The sequence below is a fragment of the Equus asinus genome, chromosome X (assembly GCF_041296235.1).
Source record: "Equus asinus isolate D_3611 breed Donkey chromosome X, EquAss-T2T_v2, whole genome shotgun sequence".
Classification (NCBI taxonomy): Eukaryota; Metazoa; Chordata; class Mammalia; order Perissodactyla; family Equidae; genus Equus; species Equus asinus.
In genome coordinates this window covers 17,886,140-17,901,734 of record NC_091820.1, presented here as the reverse complement: position 1 = coordinate 17,901,734, position 15,595 = coordinate 17,886,140, and the positions used below count along the sequence as shown (strand labels likewise).

At 34.2% G+C, this 15,595-nt stretch overlaps 1 long non-coding RNA gene across 1 annotated transcript in view; it reads left to right on the top strand.

Moving 5' to 3' along the window:
• The window catches only part of LOC123282457 (uncharacterized), a 779,045-nt gene that overhangs the window by 631,818 nt on the left and 131,632 nt on the right, over positions 1-15,595 (top strand). Inside the window, exon 7 of the long non-coding RNA XR_011499914.1 lies at positions 6,695-6,877. This is a non-coding gene — a long non-coding RNA (uncharacterized lncRNA). The remainder of the gene's footprint in view (positions 1-6,694; positions 6,878-15,595) is intronic.

The following is a 15,595-nucleotide window of genomic DNA, read 5'->3' as shown; positions in this document are numbered from 1 at the left end:
AATCATATATCTGACAAGGAGTTAATACCCAAAATAAAGAACTCATACAACTCAACAAGGAAAAAGACAGCTTAATTAAAAAATGGGCAGAGGATCTGAACAGAAATTTTCCCAAAGAAGATATGCTGATGGCCAACAGGCACAGGAAAGGAAGTTCAACATCATTAATTATTAGGGAAATGCAAATCAAAACCACAGTGATATATCACCTCACCCCTATCAGAATGGCTGTTACTAAAAAGACAAGAAATAACAAATATTGGAGAGGTTATGGAGAAAAGGGAGCCCTCTTGCACTGCTGGTAGGAATGTAATTTGGTGCAGCCACTATGGAAAACAGTAAGGAGATGTCTCAAAATATTAAGAATAGAACTGTCATATGATCCAGCTATTCCACTTCTTGGTATTTATCCAAAGAATGCAGAAACACTAATTCAAAAAGATATATGCACCCCTCTGTTCATTGCAGCATTGTTTACAATATCCAAGACATGGAAACAAACTAAGTGCCCATCAACAGATGAAGGGATAAAGATGTGGTGTGTGTATATACACACACGCACACACAATGGAATATTACTCAGCCATATAAAAGATGAAATTTTGCCATTTGTGACAGCATGGACGGACCTAGAGGGTAGTATGCCAAGTGAAATAACTCAGATGGAGAAAACCAAATTCTGTATGATTTCCCTCATATGTAGAAGATCAAACAAACAAATGCGTAGATATAAAGAACAGATTGGTGGTTACCAGAGTGGAAGGGGCTGGAGAGAAGGCAAAATTGGCAAAGGGAATCATTTGTATGGTGATGGATAAAAACTAGACTCTTGGCACTGGAAACAATGTATTGTATACAGAAGTCAAATTATAATTATGTACACCTGAAATCCACATAATGTTATAAGCCAATGTTACCTCAATTTAAAAAAAAGAAATGTATTTCAAAGAACATTTTTAATTTTATGAAGTTCAATAATGAAGAACAATTTTTTATTTTATGGTTTGTGATTTTTATATCCCACATAACAAATCTTTGCCTAACTCAAGGGCAGAAAAATGTCTTCTACATTTTCATGTAAATGTTTCATACTCTAAAGTGTTACATTTAGGTTTATGAACAATTTCAAGTTAATTTTTGTATTTCGTATGAGAAAATGGTTGAGGTTCCTCTTTCTTTCTCTTTCCTTCTTCCTTCCCTCCTTCTTTCTTTTCTTCCTTCTTTTCTTTCTTTTATTCTTTCGTCTTAGAGATGTCCAATTTTTCCAACACCATTTGTCCATTGGTTGAAGATGCTATCATTTATCAGTTGAATTACCTTTGTATTTTCATCAAAAATCAATTTGCCATATATGTGTAGGTCTATTTCTGGACTCTCCATTGGTCTATAAGTCTAGCCTTACAACAATACCACAAGTCTTAACTACTGTATCTTTATAGTAAATCTGGAAATCAGGTAGTATAAATCCTCCAACTTTGCTCTTCTTTTACAAAGTTGTTTGTGCTCTTCTGATTCCTTGATTTTTCCACACACTATTTTTAAATTGTAAAATGTGAATAATTAAATAATTGTAGGCTATAGAAATTCATAGCTTATTAAGAACAATGCAAACAATGACAAATGTATTTGTGTATATAAAGTAAAATACTTTTAAACCTAGTAAATCAATTAAGAGGTTATAGGAGAGAAAATTTAGGGAACTGTAAATGAAAGAATGTATGTATAAAAAATAAAGGTAACAGAGAACTTCAGGGACCACAACTACTATTATTGAATTCCAAATGTAATTAAAATAGGTTTACTGGTAAATTATTCTCTTAACTTGTATTATATTTTGTTTAATATTTCTGAGAAATAGTTTCCTAAGCAGTTTGGGGAAAAGGAATTTCCAGATCCATAGTTACTGACAATATTGAATGTACTTTCCTACCTATTTTCTCTTCTTGTTTCTATTTTTAATAAAAGTAAATGTATACATTCCAAAATGTTTGAAAGTTTCAAATTATTAGACATTTTGTAACTACTCATGATGTGCAAGCAATAGAATGCTCCTTTGATGCTTGCTTCATAAAAGAATTGTCACTTTGTACTATCATCTAGGTTGGTGGCCAGGAAACCAGGGCCCACAGGCCTAATCTAGCCTGTGCCAATTTTTGTAATTAAAGTTTTACTGGGACACAGCTATGCCAATTTGTTTATGTGTTATCTTTGGCCGCTTTCGTGCCACAAGAGCAGAGCTGAGTAATTGTGACAGAGACCACATGGTCCACAAAGCCTAAAATATTTACTATCTAGCCCTTTACTAATGAATTTTTAGAGAAGATTCAAGGATAAGTAAGGGGAATGAGATTGAAGAACTGTTCTGGGGGGAAAAAATGAGGATGTCTGAGTATTGTTTAGCAAACACAGACATAAAGGATAGAAAAGTCTGTGGGGTCAAGTACTAGAGAGCTTTGAGCCCAAGATTAAGGGACATGGATTCCATTATAAAGGTGATGAGCACACACTGAAAGTTTCTAAGTGGCAAAGTAACATAAGCAAATGTGTGGTTATAAAAGCAAGAACTTCTGAAATACAGGCAGGGAAGTAAAAATATGCTATTACCATTGTCTTGATGAGTCATTATGGAGTCAGCAGAAATTCTGAAGATATTTTTGAGATGGAATTGACAGAATTTAATAGCTGATTAATTGTGAAAGTAAGAAAAGAGGTGATGCTAATTTTGATGTTTGAGACTGGCAATCCCATTAACTGGGAGTGTGGAAATTTTTGATATGTTTGTTGAGTTGAGATACTTATGAGAATTCTACATGGAAATGTCCATTAGGTAGTTGGAAGTAGGGATGTGGAATTTGGCCAAAATATAATAGCTCTCCTATTAGTACCTTCATACCTCTGTCTTAAACCTGCATTTTGCTGTACAGATTGATGAAAGGCACAGTGATAAGTTTAGTATTAATAAAAAAATGAAGAATGTAATTTAAAAGTGCAGTGCTGACTCAAATATGGCAACAGATTGACCGTTGGCAGGGATATTACCACTGGACTAAACAGGAGGTGAAGGGAAGCATTGACTTACACATAACATTGCAGCTCCTGATAGTAGTTACTGTTTGTTTTATTGTTCTGTTTTAAAGGAGATGAACTCTAAATTCTTCATAGATAGCTGGGTAAAGCATAGTTCTCTTTTTTTTCCAGCTTTATTGAGAAATAATTGACAAATAAAATTATTCAAGTTTAAGGTGTATAACATGATGATTTGATATACTAATACACTATATATTGTGAAATGATTACTGTGATAAGGTTAGTTAACACATCCATCACCTCACAGTTACCATTTTTTGTCTGTGGTGAGAACATTTAAATCTACTCTTTTAGGAAATTACAGGTATACAATATAGTATGGTTGACTATAGTTATCATCCTATACATTCGATCTCTAGAACTTATTCATCTTATTACTGAAAGTTTGTGCCCTTTGACCAACATCTCCCTGTTTCCTCCACCCCCAGCCCCTGGCAACCACCAGTGTACTCTCTGTTTCTACGAATTTGATTTTTTTAGATTCTACATATAAGTAAGATCATACAGTATTTGTCTTCTTCTATCTGATTTATTTAATTTAGCGTAATCCTCTCAAGGTTCATTCATGTTGTTGCAAATGGTAAGATTTCCTTCTTTTTTATGACCGAATAATATTCTATTGTATATGTAGACCACATTTTCTTTATTCATTCATCTGTCAATGTACACTTAGGCTGTTACCGTGTCTTGACTATTGGGAATAATGCTCTTGAATATACAGAGGATAGGAAGGTAATTGGGAAAAATTATTTATAGTTCAAAAGCACTTTAAGTTATGATTATGTGTCCTATTTTCTTCTAAGACATCATCCTTTCTCTTCCATGTACACTTAGACTGTGTGCACCAAGAAAGAGCAGGTTTGTCTTGTGCATTATTTTTTTAAGTGGTAGGTGTTTAGAAAATACCTATTAAATGAATGAATGAAACATGTGTGTAGTTCCATATCCAATAAGTATGCTGTGTAGGCAGCATAATACTAGTTATTTTTAAAAATACACATGCAGAATGATACAGAAACTGAAGAATCATATGATCTTGTTGCAAAGGCAGATGATACCCACATATACTCCTTAGATAATAATATAAAAGCCATGTAAAATTAAATTAAGTAATCCATACAGTAAGTGCTATAGGAAAACAGGTAAGTGCTCTCTAAACTGCTTCTCCAGGAAGGAAAAGAGAAATGAATTTGGGCTGGAAAATTTGGGGGGAATGCTTTATTATGGAGGTAGGATTTCAGTTTTAAGGATATGCAGAGAAAAAGGTGAAGGAGGGGAGAAACATGTAGACTCTACATCATGGAGTAAAGCCTTCAGTGCAGGAATGAACCTGTGAAAGCATCTTGAATACTGAGGAACACTACAAATCTGTAGTTTTGTCATACTAGCTTGGCTAAGAGGCTGCATATAGGAGCAGGTTGCATATGTAGTAGAGGTAGTGATGGTCAGACAGGAGAAAGAGGATAAGATGGTTAGATAGGCTATGAAGTCCTTGAAAATATAGCTGTGTTCTAAAATCTAATCTGTAGCATTGAAGAGGCAATGAAATTGGAATTTGAGAAGAGGTTCAAAGAATACTCTGACTTTGTAGTACCTTAGACTTAGATTAGTGTATTAAAGTAAATAAAAGCCATCAAATATAACCAATACCATATTCTTTATAAAGAAGAAAACAGCACAAATATGATAAAATGAAAATTAGTTAGAGGTTGAAATGGGACACGAATACACCACAAAACAATTCTATTTACATGGCTATGGATTTACATGGATACATATGTATCATGGAATGTTTTGGTGCTAAACCATTTACAGTGTCTGGGGGACAGTAGTTGCTGGATCCTATTCTCCCCATCTTTTATCCCTGTGCTCTATTCCTGATCCACTCAGAATTGTTATCTTCCCTAGTAATGAATTATAATTTTAAAATTTGTCCAGTGATTTGATTAAAGAGGTAAAAAGCTTCTATCCTCAGCTCATCGACTCTGTCTATAACTGATACTAAGAATTTCTGTATTGGTTTTCTTATAAAGACAATGGATTGTCCTTGGCTGGTAGTTCTGTAAGGACCCTTTATTCTAGTGGTTTTTAGCAGCTGGTATAAATTCAGTGTCAAAAGTGCAAAGGATTTTAAGCTCCATATAATGTTATTGTTAAAGTTTTAATTTGCATCAATTTAATTCTCTTGTCAGTTGTCACACTCTATTAAAGTTGTGCCTCATCATATGCTGAAGGAGCAAATTCAGTCTGAGGTACAAGATGATATGGCTTCTTGGGAAAGGCTATCCATGGGTCCAAATTCAAGCCATTTTGAGTTCATTGATCATTAATTTTTATATCTCTTAGGAATCCAGAATAGCATTCTCCAGACATCAAAGATTTGTAAATGGTCTCAGAATTTTATACTATCTTTAATGATGAAATATTTCTTCTTCATCTTCTTTTTCTTGCTATTGTTCTTGTGGTGTGAGTTTCCAGTATATTCATTTGCACTAGCCTTTACACCCTTATAGAATAATCCTTTAAAACCTAAATTAGACCATAGCGCTTCTCAAATCCAATGGCTCTCACTTTTCTTGGAGTAGGCGTGCTTAAAAGGACCTACAAGGTCCTACATGATTGAACTTTTCAACTTCTATCTGACTCCAACATCTGTTTCTCTCACCTTCCCTCATTCTATTGTAGTTACGTTGGCTTGATACCCCTTGAAAATGCCAGGCATGCCTCTTTGAAGTTTTAACAATTCTTTGCACTTGTTGCTCCATCCAACTACCTAGAATGTTTTACTACCAGCTATTCATATAACTTACACACGCTCCCTCACTCCCTTCCATCTTTTGCCCAAATATCATCTTCTCACTGATGATTTTCCTAAATACATATTGAAAATTGCACCTCCTTCTCCTCAACACCTCCTGTCTCTATTTCTTGCTTTATTTTTCTTTTAAGCCTTTATCACAGTCTTACAGACTAAATATTTTACCTTTGTACCTTTATGTAATCTCCCTCTCCCCAACTAGAATGCAAGCTCCATGAAGGCAGAGATTTTTTCTATTTTGTTCACTTCTAAATCCATATGTCTAGAACACTGATTAATACAAAGTGAGGTCTCAATAAATATTTGTCAAGTAAATGAATTAATTTGAATCTGCTGTGTCTGTCAGTTTTAGTGTAAGCAAATCTTTCTTCCCTCTCCCCCTTCTCCCTCCTTTCTCCCTGCCTTTCTTCCTGGGTGGGCCTATAGAACAATAGGTCCTGTCTTTTGCCAAGGTTGTCAGTTTCCCAGAAACTCTCAGAGATAACCCAAATGGAAGGACAACTGTGTTGATTATGCTGGAGAAAATCTGGGAATGCCTATCCTGGCCTTGCAGGTATCTGGTTATAGAAGGATGGATGCTATGAGGTTTTTCAAATTAAGGTATTGACATTTCAGGTGTGTGTAGGCCAAGCCACTACTTTTATACAAAGAGCAAGGTCTCATGACCTATCCATGTCTTCACCATTTTATCCCCCATGCCTTGCACAAAGCCTGAAACTTATTAGGTACTGAAAAAATATTTGGTAAAAGAAAGAAAGCTTAAACCACTCATTCTTTCTATTCCCACAGACCTATCCATCACCTAGGCAAGAGATCTTCCTCACCTGAAGCAAGTGGAATGGGAGTAGTTGGTGGCCATGTTCAAAGTCCATCCTTGGTATTTACTTCAGCTATGCAAGTAGTCAAGAAGTACAACTTCCTGTGAGAATGTAAAATGCCAGCTCTCTGTGGAGGCCTACCAGGGTGCCAAAGGTAAGGAAGTAAAATAAGCCATCTTTGAAGTTTTAACAATTCTTTGAATGCCAAATATGGTAACCTCAGACAGGAAGTAGAATGTAATGAGGTCTATCACCGTGGGAGCTCATTAGATATGCCAGGCCACGTAACTTGTATTTCACAAACCAAAAACTTTAACTGGGCTTTTTTATTTCCTTTGTGTGTTCTCTTCTTCACTTCCACCAAGGGTTGTTGCCCAAGCATCTCTGGCCGCTGCTAATTATCTGTTTGCCTCAGGCAAGACAAGTGCTTACTGTCAGTCCAAGAGCAGCCTTGGGCAAAATAATTCACAACTATATTTACCAAAAATTATTCCATCAGTGCATCTCTGCAACAACGCTTCCCATCATCACAGTTGTCTTGGTGCTTGTAAGATTTTTCATTGCTTGGAGCTCTTTGGTCCCATCTATCCCTCTGGATTTTGAGCTTTTGACCTGTTAGACTCTCTGAGTCCCATGGGTCTGCATCTATTATTAGCTAGCCCAGAGAATCAATACTCCAATATTTTCTAAGATTATGGAATTAAAAATGTATTAGTCTGAATCAGGCGAACATCTCATCTGCCCCTCAACTTTTGGAAACTTACTGAATGACTGCATGAATATGTTATTCTGATTTATTCCAAAAAGAAGTTTAGGCACCTGACACAATGAATACAGTACTACAACATAATATATTAAAAATAAGTGATGGAGATTTGAGATGGTAGACCAGAGAATGCGTATTTGCCTCACATCCCTCTAGATTTCCTTCTAAAATAAGAGAATAAAATTTTTGAAAAGGAGTAAACCTATAAGAGTGAAGAAAATGAGAGAGGAGATTACGAACAAAGAAAAGAATTAAAAAAAGTGTCCTCATGAAGGTAACCCAATGGGAAAGAGTTAAAAGTGTACTTATAAAGGTTACCTAAAAGGTGATACAAATAATTAGAATAGTATTCAGATTCCTGAGCAAGACTACTTGCATACTAGATGATGATGGAGAAGTTCCTTCAAAATTGTAACCTGTGTTCCTACACTGAGAAAAAGCAGAAATAAAATGTGAGAAACAAATAAAAACATATAAGGATTCATAAATTTTATTACCCACACACTTTTTCTAATAAGCTATTTGAGGATGTATTCTGCCGAAAATTCTTTTAAAGGATAAACCAAGAAGGAGGAATATATGGGAACTGGAAAACCGTGACTCTAATGACTTCTCAATGTGACAGCAGTTTGGCAGGCCTGGAGAACAAAAAAATCCAGTTTGAATGTAGTAGATAGAGACTCTAGGAGGAAAGTTTCCAGGAAGTGGGATAAGAGATGGAAGAAATTGATAGAATAGAATATATGATTGAGCACTTGGGGAAAAAAGGAGGCGATGATAAAGCTAAATCTTTCAAGAAATAAAGAAAAGCCATTTGAATCTCCAGGAAAAAAACCCCAAAAAACTATATAGAAAGTCATGATCTAACTGTGAAACAAACTAAATTGTACTATGATGTTCAGTGGTTAAAAATCATAAGAAGACAATACCTATTTGCACTTGATGTTAGAACCATTCCCCTTCATGCGGCTCAAGGATCATGGCATTGAGCTCAAGGTGAAGGAAATACAATCTCAATATAGAACTTGGCCCACACTGAAAGTATCTACATTGTCCTAAAAATGAAAATGTTATTTGTTGATTTTGAGGTTTTACAATCATCCTACTAAAGATACTGGAAATTTCAACATTAGTTGAAAGCAATTTAAATGTGAACAACTTGGTAATATAAAAGTAAGTGTGTAATTCAAATTAGCTAGGACACGAGTAGAGGGTGGTGGGACACATGGAAGAAAGAGTCAGTGTGCTCATATCCTCAAAGTAAGGGGGAGAGATAGTCAAGAGATATTGATGGAAGTTAGTAGAATAAGGGGTCAAATATATTGTTTAACATTAGAAATGTATTTAATAAAAGAATTAAGCTCAATAATATGTATATCAAAAATTCGGAGGAGGAAAGAGAAAGGGCTAAATTACTAAACTAAATCTACATCTTTCATAGATAAGAAAATAGAAGTATATGTATATTATTTAGGTATATGGAGGTTACTTACCATATAAATTCTATGAGCAGAAACACTTAGAATAAGTTGTTTGGGGGAAATGGTATTGTGGTGGAGAGGTAAGGAGTGGGAAACTACTGTCATCATAGCCTTTCTGTTTCTTTGATTTTTTTTTTTTGCCATGTGTGCTTATCATTTTGATTTTAAAAATAAATTCAGTGCTTCTAGCATTATAGCAGACCAAATGCTCTGAGGGATTGCAGAGTATTTAAATGTGGAATAGAACACACATTACTGGGCTTAAAGAAGGTAGGTGAGTACTGCAAGTAGACATGTGATCCAAAAAAAGATCTGAGGTATGAGACGGGAGTATGAAATGGAGGAAAACTGGGAAAGGGAGAGTTCCTGAGTATGGATGACTATAGTAGCACTTTCTGTATGGGTACTATAAGCTTTGGTCCAGAAGCAAGGTAGGGAAACTAAAGGTGGGACTTTGAACTAAGCTGAGACTTTAAACGTGGGTGAAAGTGGATCCAGCTTCGTGGTGGCCATTAGCCATTATCAACAACAGAAGCAAATCCTCCATGGGGAAAATGTACTTAATTTAGGCAGCAGTCTCCCACGTTAGTATCAAGTGATGACCTCACAATCAAATAGCATCAAAGAAAAGCAAAGAAAAACCCACAATGAGTAAAGGTCAGCGGAATCAACCACCGCATATTAAGATTTCCAAAACTACTGATACACAGATTGCAAGACACATAATATAGAACCATTATGTTTGAAATGTTTTTTTTAAAAAGAAAACATTTGCAAACAATAAGAGGCCATTAGAAAGAGAGTGGATATTTTTGTAAATAAAATTAGAATTTGTAGAAATAAAAAATTATAAGTAATAGAGTAAAAATGTGATAATGTATTAATAAAGTAGAATGCTATTCAGCTATGAAAATGCATGAACTACAGCTTCATCACCAATTTGCCTTTCTTGATTCTCTCTATTCATTCCTTCTGGGATTCTGACCAGGATATGAATTTTTCAGGAGTATGGAAAATGTGAATCCATATATACAGAAAACATAATAAATCCCAAGCACAATAAATAAAGTAGACTCATACCAAGGCACATTGTAGAGGACCTTCAGAATATCAGAGACAGAACTATATTAAAAAGTATCCACCCCCAAAATAGGAAAGATTTCCCACAAAAGAAAGACAATTAAATTGATAGCAGACTACTAAAAGCAAAATCAAAACCAGAAAGAGTACTTAGAGAAAATAAATATCAATCTAGAATTGTGTACTCAGAGACTATCTGTAAGATTAAATGAAGATATTTGAAGATCAACGTAAACTATGATACCTTTGCCACCAATGACTTTTGCTAAGGAATTTCTGAAGGATGTTCTTCAGGAAGAAGTAATATCACAGAAAGACAGTCTGAAAAAATAAAAAGGTAATACATATATATAAACCCAAGAATAACTAATATAAAATAATAACATATTTACAATACTGAGAAAAAGCAGCATTTAATTTAATTTTGGAAGGGTATATTCCCAGTTAACATGTTCCAAGGTCTTTATATTGTTTTTTCAGGGTGAAGATATTGTTTAACTTAGTCATTGTTTAACTAAAGATGTGTGATAAAATTTCAAGTGAGAACATAAAAGAAGAAAAACATAATTAGCAAAACAGTGAAGACAAACAAGCTATGGGAAAAAAACCCTCAACCCAAAATTGAAAGAGAAGAAAACAAAGAAATTTTTATAAGCATGATAAATAGAAATTAAAAAGTAAGATAATAGAAATAATAGAAATAAGCCCTAATATATATTAAATGAATATAAGTGGACTAAACTTACCAATTAAAAACAGATTATCAAATTAGCTAAAAACAGAAAAACAACAGTAAATGCTGAGTAAAGGAAGAGAATCCTGGGGTCATTGTATTAGTATCTAACCCCGCAGAGTTTAAGACAAAAAACACTATTAGAGATAAAGAAGGTCACTACATAAAGCTGAAAATTTTTCAATTCATCAGGAAGATAACATAATTCTAAACTTGCATGAACATGACAAATACGTGAAAACTGATAAAGCAAAAAGTTGACACAAATATATTGGGAAATTGATACAATTCACCATTATATACTTAGTTGAAAACTTTAACACACCCTTTTAGATGATGTCAAGAATTTTTAAAAATCAAATATAAAGAAAGAAAAAGAAAACTGGAAACAACCCAAATATCCCTTTAATAGTAAAACAGAGAAAAATATATGATATCATCATAAAAAAAGAATACCATACAGCTATGACAGTTATGAAAATAAATGAGCTATAGCTACATCAACAGTATGTATAAATCTCACAAACATAATGATGAACAAAAGAAAACAAGCACAAAGGATATATATTGTATGATTCCGTTATATGAAATATAGAGACTATAGTACAAGAAGACAGTTTATATATTTAACAATCAGATATCTGTCACCCTGGGGTGAGCTTTCCTTTCTACACGGCAAGACTTATTTAAGCTCTTATACTTAAGACAAGGAGGTAGTGGAATGAGTTAGAACAAATTGACCAATGAATTAGAATAGAGAACCACGAAATGTAAATGCATTTATAGAACTTTGATTATAGGACAGATGTGGTCTTGCTTATCACTGGGGAATAAAAAGACTCTTTAGTAAATGGTACCGGGAACGATTGATTATCCATGTAGAAAATTTAAACCAATTAGATCCTTAAATCGCACAATTCACAAAAATTAATTCCAGAAGCTTTGAAGACTCAAATGTGAAATACAAAACTTTAAAAGTTTTAGAAGAAAACATAGGAGAATTTTTCTGACCTTTGCATAAGACGGGTTTTTTTTTAAGACATGAAAAGATCTCAGCATAAAATTAACTATGCATAAATTTAACTGCTTTATAGTTAAGTACCACTGTTCATCGAAACATACTAGAAGGGGAGGGAAAATGAAGCCACTAACTGGGCAAAGCTATTTGTAAAGCATATAACTAACAAAGGATTAGTGTCCACAATATGGGAAAAATACACGTGGATAAGAAAAATACAAACAATTCAATAGAAAGTTGGGATAAATACATAAAACAGGCATTTCGCACACACAGAAAGAGATATCTATAACCAATAAACATGAAAAATTCACAAATCTTTTACTGATATAAATGCAAATTCAGAGTGAAATAATATAGCGCTACACACCTACCAGAATGGCAAAATATTAAGAATCTTGACAGAGGATGTGTATCAACAGGAGCACTATTATACTCAGCTGGCTGGATGGAAATTAGAACAACTTGGGAAAACAAATGTCCTCTATTTCTCAAAGCAGAACATTCACATACTCTATGACCAAACATTTTCGTATCTACAAATGTGATTTAGAGAAATTGTTGCATATTTTTACCTGTATAGGAATTCTCATAGGCATACTGTTTGTAATATCCCAAACTAGAAACATTCCAAATGCCTAGAGATTGGAGGATAGAGGAATATATATATTTATATATACATACACACACATACATGTTATATACAATCTCAAATATGTATACATTCATTTTTTCACATAATGGGATATCATCCAGTAGTGAAAAAGGAATGATCACAGCTACATACGGAAACATGGATTAATCTGAGAACATAGTGTTGGGTAAACAAAAACATCAAATCCCAATAGATATATACAGTATGACTGCAAAAAAACTTTAAAACAAGAAAAACTAAGAAATTTGTCATTGTTTGGGCATACGTAAATATGTAATAAAACTAGTACAAGAAAAACAAGGGAATGATAAAATTTAGGATAGTAGTTGTAGGGCGGTGGGATTGGGGAAAAGCACGTAGGTAGATGCAGCATCTGGGTAATGATCTATTTCTTAAGTGTTAAATATATTATGCACTATGATTTGCATACGTTACATATATTCTCTTATTAACACTGCAATGAGAATATGCAAAAATAGAATTCCAAGAAAGAACAGCAAAAAACAAAGCAACAAAACAATAGAGTTGGAATATAAAATGGAGGAAGTTAGAATCCCAAATACAAGAAGTCCCATACAGTTGTTAGGAGGCCCTAAATTTGGGTGTAAGCTTCTTGGCAATTGAGGCAAAGAGGGAATATTTGTTTACATGGATCACGAGTTTCATTAAACCAAATTATTCTTGGTATTGTACGTCTATTCTTGACATTAGAACTAAAGATTTACTTCACTCCAAAAACTAAACTATATAAAACTATAAAAACAAATATTTCCCTAAGACTCCGACTTCCAGCACATAGTTCACCGATTTCTCTGCATAGCCACACAGTCAGGCTTTAGGCAGTCTCAGACTAAAGAGCCTCAGAAAGAAGAATGCACTAGAGCTTTTGGGGAAGCAGATCCTGCTTTTCTTGCCTGTGCTCCTAGTTTCCTCCATTCCTCCCAGTTGACAGTCTGGAAATCCACGTGCTCCTCTAAGATAGCTTAGCTAGTTACACGGTAATAGAATTGGTAGGCAACTACTCTGGATTTGTTGACTGTCCCAGATAACAAGAGGAAGATGGTGATGTGGTTTTGTTTTATCCTTCTGTGTTTAGAAAGTGTCACCAAAGAAAAAATGTGACTTAGTATAATCAGAATTTTTTTTATGCACTTGGCCATTGGAACAATTGTTTCAAAAGGAACTCTTTATGGATAGTTTTGAATATCATATTATATAATATATAATGTGTGTATTTAATAATAATCAGTTACTGACCTGTACTTTCGTGAGGAATAAAGTATGAGATTTAAGAAAACTTCCATGTCAACCATCCCCAACACACACCGCACACGCGCGCACATACACATATACTATATATAGTAAAGTGAAAACTCCTCTGCATGGCACACATACCCTCTATATTCTGGCTCTGACTTACTTCTCTAACATCTCCTCGTACAATCCCCCCCTACATGTTCTCTAAAATCCCCTATACCAGAATTACTCTCCCAGTAAAATTTCACTCCTCTATTACTGGTGCAGTCTCTCCACCCCCAACCATGTAATGCCCTATTATCCCCATCTCGTAAACTCCTTGTCTTCTTCAAAATTCAGCTCCAATGTTGGCTTCCTCAACATCTCCACACCTGGAGAAATGATTGTTCTGTTATGGTCCCATAGCATCTTACACATATCTAAATTTTTTCCATGTCTCTCCCTCTATGTCTAAGGCTGATTCCCTACTTCAGTCAGACTCAATGAGACGATGGCCAGACATTTGTGTGTCTACATGAGTCCCCTCTAACAATGAATTGCTGTTTATTAATACTAATCACTTACATCTGTTTATTGCTCTATGTTTTTTTTTCAAGGTGCTTTGATTTCCATTGTCTGTTTGATCTTCACAATATTTTTGGAAGGAGGTATTATTTCTATTTTGCCAATGAAGAACCAGGCACATAGAGATGAGTTGCCTAAGAATGCACATAGTAATTTCACAATATCTAACAAAATTATTTATGCACTTACCCTTAGGCAGTAACTTCACTCCTAGAAATGTATCCTGAGGCAGAAGTGGCAAAAACACCAAATGATCCATGTAAAGAGCTATTAATTACAATGCTATTTATAATAACAGAAGATATGAATTAACTCAATGTTTGTCAAGAGGGAACTGAATGAAGAAATTATTGGGCATCCACTCAAAGGAGTACTATGCAGCTGTGAAGAGGAAAGAGGAAGATCTCCACATTCTGTGGAGTGGTCTCTCTAGGACACAATGCTAAATGCAAGAGGTAGAACAGTCTATATGATAAATTTCATTCATATTTGTGTGTTATTTTTATTTTTAGAAAGAAATAGTGGAAAAAATAAACCAACTAATAAAAATGCTTACCTATAAGAGAGAAGGAAGGGTACAGATTGGAAGGGGAAAAAAAAGACTCTGTTTCTCTGAAACTAACTTGTTCTGTAGTTTTGACTTTAGAAATATGTAAATGGTTTATATTTTAAAACAAAATTAAGCAAAAAATAAATTCTTACAAATTTAAAACATACTGAAAACATATTTTACATTTCAAGTCACAGCATGAATGCATAAGGAGGAATTATTTTAAATGACTTTAAAACACAGTATTTTGACACTACATCCCTAGGAGCATATATTCAAAGGCCAAAAAAAAAAAAAAAAAAAAAAACCACCAGAAATAAATCTTAAACTTCACTCAAAAATTTTGTTGTTGGAAATAATATGGGTATTATTATTTTGAATCTATATTGAGAGAGAGCAAAAACTGTATAAATGTCATTAGGAACCAAGATTTTGATCATAAGACTAAAGAGAGAAAACTATATAATCGAAGGAATTAAATACAATCCCTCTACTCTTATATGTGAATATGAAACATCACTGTGAACTAAGGATTTAGTTTTCTTGTTCTAGAAATTACAAATTCCCTACCTTAATTCTCTGAAGAGAAGCATAAAAGTGATGACTACCCCTAGCAGCTAGATTGTCCTCTTTAAATACCAGGTCCTGTTAAACAAACCAGAGCTCCCTGGAGAAAAATAGGGTGATTTCAAGTCTGAGGCAGGAAATGTTCAAGATGAACTTGGGGCATCTAATGCCAGAATTCTAAGAAGCAATGTCTATTGGGGT